Consider the following 7,878-nt stretch of genomic DNA (forward strand, 5'->3'; position numbering starts at 1 on the left):
CTCTACCTCGAGTATAAAGCACTGAATCACGCGTCCCCATGCTCATACCCAAAACGGCATAGTAGAGAGAAAACACAGACACATAGTTGATTATGGGTTAGCTTTGTTGGCCCATGCTTCAATTCCACTACAATTTTGGCCCTATGCCTTTCAACATGCCGTGAGAATTATCAACATGCTTCCATCTCCTTCACTGCAGAACCTATCCCCTTTTTCTATATTGCACAAAACAGAACCAGACTTCAAAAGTCTTTGTGCATTCGGCTTAGCATGTTGGCCCTTAACAAGGCCTTTCAACTCTCATAAATTTGAATACAGATCGGTCCAATGCGCATACCTTGGCCTCAGCCCGGCCCACAAAGGCTCAATTTGTTATCACATTCCTACTCATCGTGTATTCATCTCCAAAGATATTCGGTTTGATGAAGGAACCTTCCCATTTCTCCATCCACCAAAGCCTAACTCACTCTCTGAGCCCACTTTCGTCTATCTTCCTCCCCACTCCGGCCCACCGTCCACTACCCCTCTATATTAGGCCCAATTCCTTTCTCAAGTCACACTTCATCTCCTTCCTCAAGTCCCACTTCATCTCCTTCATTCAATGCTTCCCCTTCTCATGAAAGTCATCACTCTATTCAACAGCTTGAACGCCCAATATTGACATGTTCGCAAACTGGCTCAGCTCGCCCATGGCATTTTACTAACGGCACAGTCCCCTGGCCACCACCTCGTGCTCACTTGACTCACCTCTCCACCATTCCCGAAAACCCTTCATGTTTTTCCACTGCTCAGAAGCATTCCGAATGGAGAAATGCTATGTCAAACGAGTTCAATGCCCTCATAAAAAATCAGACCTGGACCTTTGTATCGGCTACTGATGCACCAAACATCATTACATGCAAGTGGGCATTTCGCACTAAATATCTTGCAGATGGCACCATCGAGCTGAGGAAAGCTCGACTAGTGGCCAAAGGTTTTTTACAGCAATCGGGGCTTGACTATGACCAGACTTTTAGTCCAGTGGTGAAAGCAACCATAATTCAACTAGTCTTAGCTCTTGCGGTTACAAAAAGATGGCCTATCAACCAGTAGGATGTGCAAAACGCATTTCTCCATGGACCACTCACAGAGACAGTTTTCATGGCCCAACCCCCAGGTTTTGCTCATCCTCAATATCCTACACATATGTGCAAGCTTCGAAAAGCCCTCTATGGACTTAAAAAATCCCCACGTGCATGGTATTCTCGTTTAAGTCAAAAGTTAATTGATCTTGGATTTTCTATCTCAAGAACACAGTTAACCTTGGTCTGATATTTTCCAAATCCTCTTCCATGAACATCAGTGCATTCACTTACGTCGATTGGGCAGGCTACCCCGATGATCGGCGGTCTACTAGTGCGTACCTCATTTACTCAGGCTCAAATGTAATCTCTTGGTCATCTAAGAAGCAACAAACAATAGCAAGGTCCTCAACCGAAGCAGAGTTCAAAGCAATCGCAAATGCCACAATAGAAATTATTTGGGTACAACATCTGTGTAAAGACCCTGGGATAACTCTCAACTCTGCTCCATCTCTTCACTGTGATAATCTCGGCACCATGTACCTATCATCTAACCCAGTTTTTCACGCACGAACGAAACACGCGGAGATTGATTTTCATTTCGTGAGAAACAAAGTTCTAAACAAATCTCTCTCAGTTGCTTTCATTTCAGGAAATGATCAATTGGCTAATGTCCTTACAAAGCCTTTGTTAGTATCCAGGTTGCGTTTGCTGTGTTCAAGTTTATGTTTACGTACACTACAGCTCGACTTGAGGGGGTCTGTTCAAGCAACAAATCCTAATCATACAAAACATGCAAAGCACTCGTATGTAGCTGCTGCAGATTCCTCACAAGGACTCATCATGCATGAGCACTCACTGTCACAGTGTACTGCACCAGCACCTGCCAGAGCAGCCTCAACAAATCATCCACTATAGCTCACGTACGATGCATGATCATAGTTGTAAAATTCTATTATAACCAGAATATTCCTTTACAAATATTCCTCCATGAACCGTGTATAAAAGAGAGGCAAGACCTCATGTAATATTTGAATGAGAAATACTTAATAAGAAGAGTTTCAACAATTGATGGTAAGAAATCATTTCGTGTCTCCCTTGTTGATCTCATTACCAGTGTTATGAGACTCTCTTGTCTGTTGCTAATATGCATTTCTTTTCTCGATTAGGTTTTAGAAAAACTGATGAATCTCTTCTCCAAGAAAGTGCTGCAAGTAAGATGGTTTTTTAAGAGTTAAGCTCCTCAACATTACTTTAAAAAAAGAGTTAAGCTCCTCAACATTCTTTCTTTAAATACATGACAGTATCTTTCTCTCACTCTAGATAGGTGTCTCTCTTGTTTACTTCCTATGTACTTGAGTTGTGCCTTTTGTGTTCTTTAATAAAGATTTATGCCAAAATAATAATAATAATAAAAATAAATTAACCATATCTTTAACGTATTATGTCATTTTTAGACTTTTGGAACACTTCGGCTAAACCATACCTTTCCTTCTTTTTTTTTTTTTTTTTCTCTTTTTTTTTTTTTTTTTTCCAGAAAAACAGTGGTCCAAGTTAGGATTTATGCTATAAGATTAAATTTGTTTTACCTAGCTAAAGACAGTCACTGCCTCAATCGAATCTCTGACCTGGAAGTTGGAAATGGTATTTAGTATAGAGTGGTAAGGGGCCTAGGTGTTACTTATGTTTCTGGTATCAATTATTGTCATAGAACCTTACAGATTTTATGGATGGAGTGAAGTGTCTTAAATTTTTTCAATCATTAACTAAAAAAAAAAAAAAAAATCAATCATTACACGAAACTAGTTGCTTATTAGATCAATCAAATTTTACTAAATAATGCTTTTTAGACCACAATATTTTTTCTTTTAGCCTTCATTGCCCTAGTCACTACGAGAGATGATATCATAGGCTGCACATGGATGAAGTCATTTGTCACCTCTCTCTCTCTCTCTCTCTCTAGCTAAAAGTTTTGCAATGCTTTACTTAAGAATTTATTCTTACGGCTTGTGATCTAATCCCATTTTTATCAGCGGGATATATGGCAGGATGGTGATACTGCAGTTTGTGTTTGAGTGCTAGGACAAGCGGTGAGTTCTTAATTCTTTTCTTTCTAATAATATACTAAGGCTGCGTTTGGATGTTGAGCTGAGCTGAGCTAAGTTGAGTTCTAGGTGCTTAGCAAGTTTTCTTTCTTTATGTAAGATGTAGTTGTTTGAATTTCTTGGGAAGAAACTTTGGCGTGTAAGGGTACTGTTGAGAAAAGTAGAGATATTTGGGTGGACAGCTATTCTTTGTAAAAGATTGACAATTGATTACCTGAGAAAAAAGAACTAGGAGTGTGGACAATTGATTACCAATTTGCCTATTATGGTGCATCTAGAAGGAAAGAAATGATTGGTGTTTCGAAAACAGGGAACACTTGTTAGAGGAGCTTAGATCTTCTTCAATACATTATTCTTATGCAATAGCTATTAATTGTAATGGGCCTAATTTTCACGATTTTCTTGTATCTCCTTCTTGTTCCTAATTAGGTGTTTGTATATCCTTCTTTAAATGGTTTTTAAAGATTATCTTACATTATACGATAAACATTCTATTTATAGTTTGTATATCCTTCTTTAAATGGTTTTTAATTAAAAAGTGATAATGAAGTTTGTAGATGTATTTCTCATTCTCCCTGTGTTTTCGCTAAACATATTCATGAGTTGTTCAAGTGTAGCTGCATTTTGTTTTATTTTATTTCATAATATTTTTTTTCTAAACGCTTTGGGCATTTTCATTTTCTTATTTTACTCTCAGGGTAGGAAATTTTCACTGGAATTTGGAGGATGTTATCAAATCAATTGTTTGCATGATGATGTCTGGCCCATGTCTAACTGGTTATACACAGGTATAATTCTAGTGATATAAAAAATGCTCCACTTCAACACCATAAGAACTTCAAACTCATCTAATGTAATCTTCTTTGATTGTTTCATTTTTTTAGACACTCAATGATTGGTATGACCGAGAAGTCGATGCAATAAATGAACTTTATCGTCCAATTCCTTCAGGAGCAATAGGTCTGAGAACGAGGCATTTAATTTATTGTCTTCTTTTCCATCCTTTTTTATACAAAGTTATTTAACCAATTGTAATGTATGTACACGAATCCTTCAACTTAATTCATTTATATTTTTTCTTTTATTTTCCGAATATTTCATGTTGCTCCCTATGATAGTATTGAAGATGAATATTAGTTCCTTAATCCTTACTTCTTTTTTGGTTATCCTTGTCACTAAGTCAAACCATTCGGCTTTCCTTCATGTTGCAGTGAAGACTTTGCTTAAACCATGACTAAGAGCATTGGTCTAAATTTTAGCTAGAATTTCAAGTTTTGGCTATAGCATTAATCTTTGGCTAGGTGAATCCACATTGGACTAGCCATTAGATTAGTCAAAATAATAATATAATATTATTTTTTTAATAATAATATTTTTAATTTATTTTTTTCATATTTTGCAATTACACTAACTATATTTTAATTAATAATTTAATTTGATACTTAAGTTATTGTTTCCTAACTAATTTTTTTCCTCAACCTATTATTTTTCATCTACAAAAATATAGAAGTTCCAAAGTACAATATAGAAGAAGAACCTGGAAACTAAGGACAAAAATGTGAGGTAAAAAAAAAAATAACCAACAACGATGTCAAAGCAGACCAGATATGGGGAACTCTCTGCCATCACCACTTCAGTCCATTAATCCTAAGTTACCCATGCTTAGGACCAACCCAAAGCAACCACACACTAATGAAATGGAGAAAACAAGGATCCCAAACATGTGCCAAATGCTCCCTTTATTTGTTTTCCGCTATGCATCTCCATAGTATTGCATCAGTGGAGTATGTATGTCCTTCTATACTAAAACATAACCATATACAAGCCATACACAAACCTGAGTCCAAACTTAGTGTAAATACAAAACATTTTGGAACCTAAATCCAACCTACTATAGTTTTTCCTCCCTTTTACACACGACACCAATTTACTAGAAGCAACCTCAGACATCTTTCAATGCAGCCATCCAAACAAAGAAAAGAGACTTTCGGGATAGACCAAATAGGTTTCAGATGAAAAGCATCACTATGATTTGCAGAGCAAAATAAATACTTGACCTCCAATATCTCAATCCATTGCAGGTCAAGTATTGAACTTGTGCTTGCAACTAAAGTCATAGGCAATACCATTAAAGAATACAAATGAAACTTGTGCTTGCAACTGGTCATCTTTTTAAAGAATAAACATTAGTATCCTCAACATAGTCCATAGTCCAACATATATAAAATGAATTAGCTGTATTGAGCAACATAGTCCACAAATAAATACCAACACAGTCCACAGTCCAACATTAGTATCATCAACATCTTAAAGTCGAACAAAGCAGCAAATTGTTGGCAATATATGCACTTCACATTAGAATAGTCATTTATGACTCAAGTAAAAAATAGGATAGGTATTAACAACATTAGCTCATTAAACAATCAAATAAAAACCATAGTGGAAGAAATTAATTTTCTAGGAGTTAGTGCAATGAAGTTCCTGCTCTGTTTAGTTGCATAATATACATAAAAAGTAATCTAAACACACAAATCACAATGGAACACAAAAATAACACAAGATCCACCAACTTCATTAGCAAGACACGGCAACACCATAGGAATACAAGATTCCAAATTCAAGTCCAGCAACACAGTTCATTACTCAAGTCTAGCAACACACGGCACCAACAGTCCATATAAATACCTCTTTATATACCAAAAGAGTCAGAAAAGTTACCAAAACAATCCACAAATTACCAACAGAGTTCAGTTTCTAGTACAAAGATAATATCCACAGTCCACGCATTTAGTTGCTGCCCAGCCACATATTTATCCAGCCCACATGTGGCTAGGCAGCCACTAAATTCTCAAAAAATTTAGTTCTATAAATATTAAAAGTTAGATATCTACATAGTAAGGTATCGAAGGAGAGTTAGATCTACCTCCGGAATTGGACTTCGATTCCTCAAAAATTGCTAGTTGAATATTACGGAAATATTCTTATTGCATGGCATTCATGCCACGTAGATCTAGCATCATCATCATCTTGCCTTCAAATTTCTTATTCTCTAGTTCAAACTTCTTCTTCTTTAGTTTAAATACTTTCTCGCTTTTTTGGTCTGCCTTCAACGCAGCATTTCTCTGCTCTTTCATGGTCGTGGCTCTATCATCGGTCATTTTAGCTAAGGAAATGATGATCTTAGACTCTTTGTCTTCCATCGACTTCTGCTTCCTCTCCCTTTCTTTATCAGTTTTTTTGCCTAAAGGTCTCTCAGTAAAACCTCCATGTTCTCCTCCACCGTGTCAATAGCAACTTTACCGTGCGGTTTTTCTTGTGGCCTTCTCCTCATCCCAAGGGTGGAGATGTGTTGCTACCATTTTGGTTGATGTCTTCTTAGATACCAGCAGTGTTCCATTGTGAAGTTACTCTTCTCCATCTCTTTGTACAAAATTTTTGCCTTCTCAATCTACAAATCTATAGGAATATTGTTAGTTCATAAATCAGTCCTACATAATTGTGATAATTAAAGGAAATGTTACATACCTTGTCTTGCTCCGTTTCACCACTCAGATGCAATGACTCTACTTGTGCTAAAAATGCACAAAACTTATTTGTGCATTTCTAAATCGAGGACCACCGATTCATCAAAGAAACTACAGAACAGTTCACATTGTTCGGTTTTTTATATTGATGATAAAATTCTGAAATTTTGTCCCACATTTGAGTGGACTTTTGATCAGTACCCTTTATTGCATCAATACTAATGTTGAGCCAAGCTGAGATGATGGAGTTATTCTCCTCTGCAGTGAAAGATGTACTCTTTTGAACTTTTTTTGGAGGATGCCTATTTTCACAGTCATTGAATGTTGCTTGGAGCACAACATTAAAATGTTGCATTGGGCTGCTATTACAATCATTTCCTCCACTTTGTAATAGAGTGGTGAAAAAGGGATTATCATCAATTTGTGTGTTCATCCTTGAAAAATATTATATTTTCAAGGAGTCAGAAAAGTTTAAAAATTTTCAAGTCCCACAAAGCAACAAATCATGTTAATGTTCTAATTAATCTAAATCAATATTATCTAAACAATAATAGGCATGCTCACAAACCCTTTATCGTAGCAAATCATGTTATAGATCTCAAATAATAGGATTTAGCTTATGCACATAAAGAAATGCGTACATACCCACATACATATAATTTTTTTTTATTTTTTTATTTTATGAGTGTCTTAACGATGGTAACAAATAATATATGTGGTGTTTCCGGGATCAAATGACATTGAAAGAAACCACCGATCAGGATAGCCACAAACGTTATATGTAGCGTCCAAGCCATTACCCACATACATATATTACTACATACACACATAAATACACCTTAAATCATGCTTACATGAAAGGAGAGCTTAAATTAGGAAAAATCTAGGGCATTTTCAAGAAAAGGAAAAGAAATTAAGAGGCTCTACATGAAAGCATATAAACTAGTAAACAGGAAAATCCCAACATTATCTTTTCATGTTGAGTACAAGCTCAAATCAAAACCCTGAATTAATACAAAAACAACAACAGCTACAACAATACAAAACCAAGTAACCAATAGCGAACCAAAAAAAAAAAAAAAAAAGGAACAGAAAAAAACTCAACAAGATAAAAAGCTTATAGAAAGAGCTTTTGGACCACCACATCCTTAACTGAAAGTTAAAAAGAATTTTTTGCAATCCTTCTTA

The 7,878-nt window shown here is 35.9% G+C and overlaps 1 pseudogene; it reads right to left on the minus strand.

The window, feature by feature from the left end:
- Positions 1-7,397: 7,397 nt before the first annotated feature.
- Positions 7,398-7,508, minus strand: LOC121236281 (annotated as a pseudogene).
- Between the last annotated feature and the right edge of the window lie 370 nt (positions 7,509-7,878).

The sequence above is a fragment of the Juglans microcarpa x Juglans regia genome, chromosome 6D, assembly GCF_004785595.1.
Source record: "Juglans microcarpa x Juglans regia isolate MS1-56 chromosome 6D, Jm3101_v1.0, whole genome shotgun sequence".
In the NCBI taxonomy this organism is placed as follows: Eukaryota; Viridiplantae; Streptophyta; class Magnoliopsida; order Fagales; family Juglandaceae; genus Juglans; species Juglans microcarpa x Juglans regia.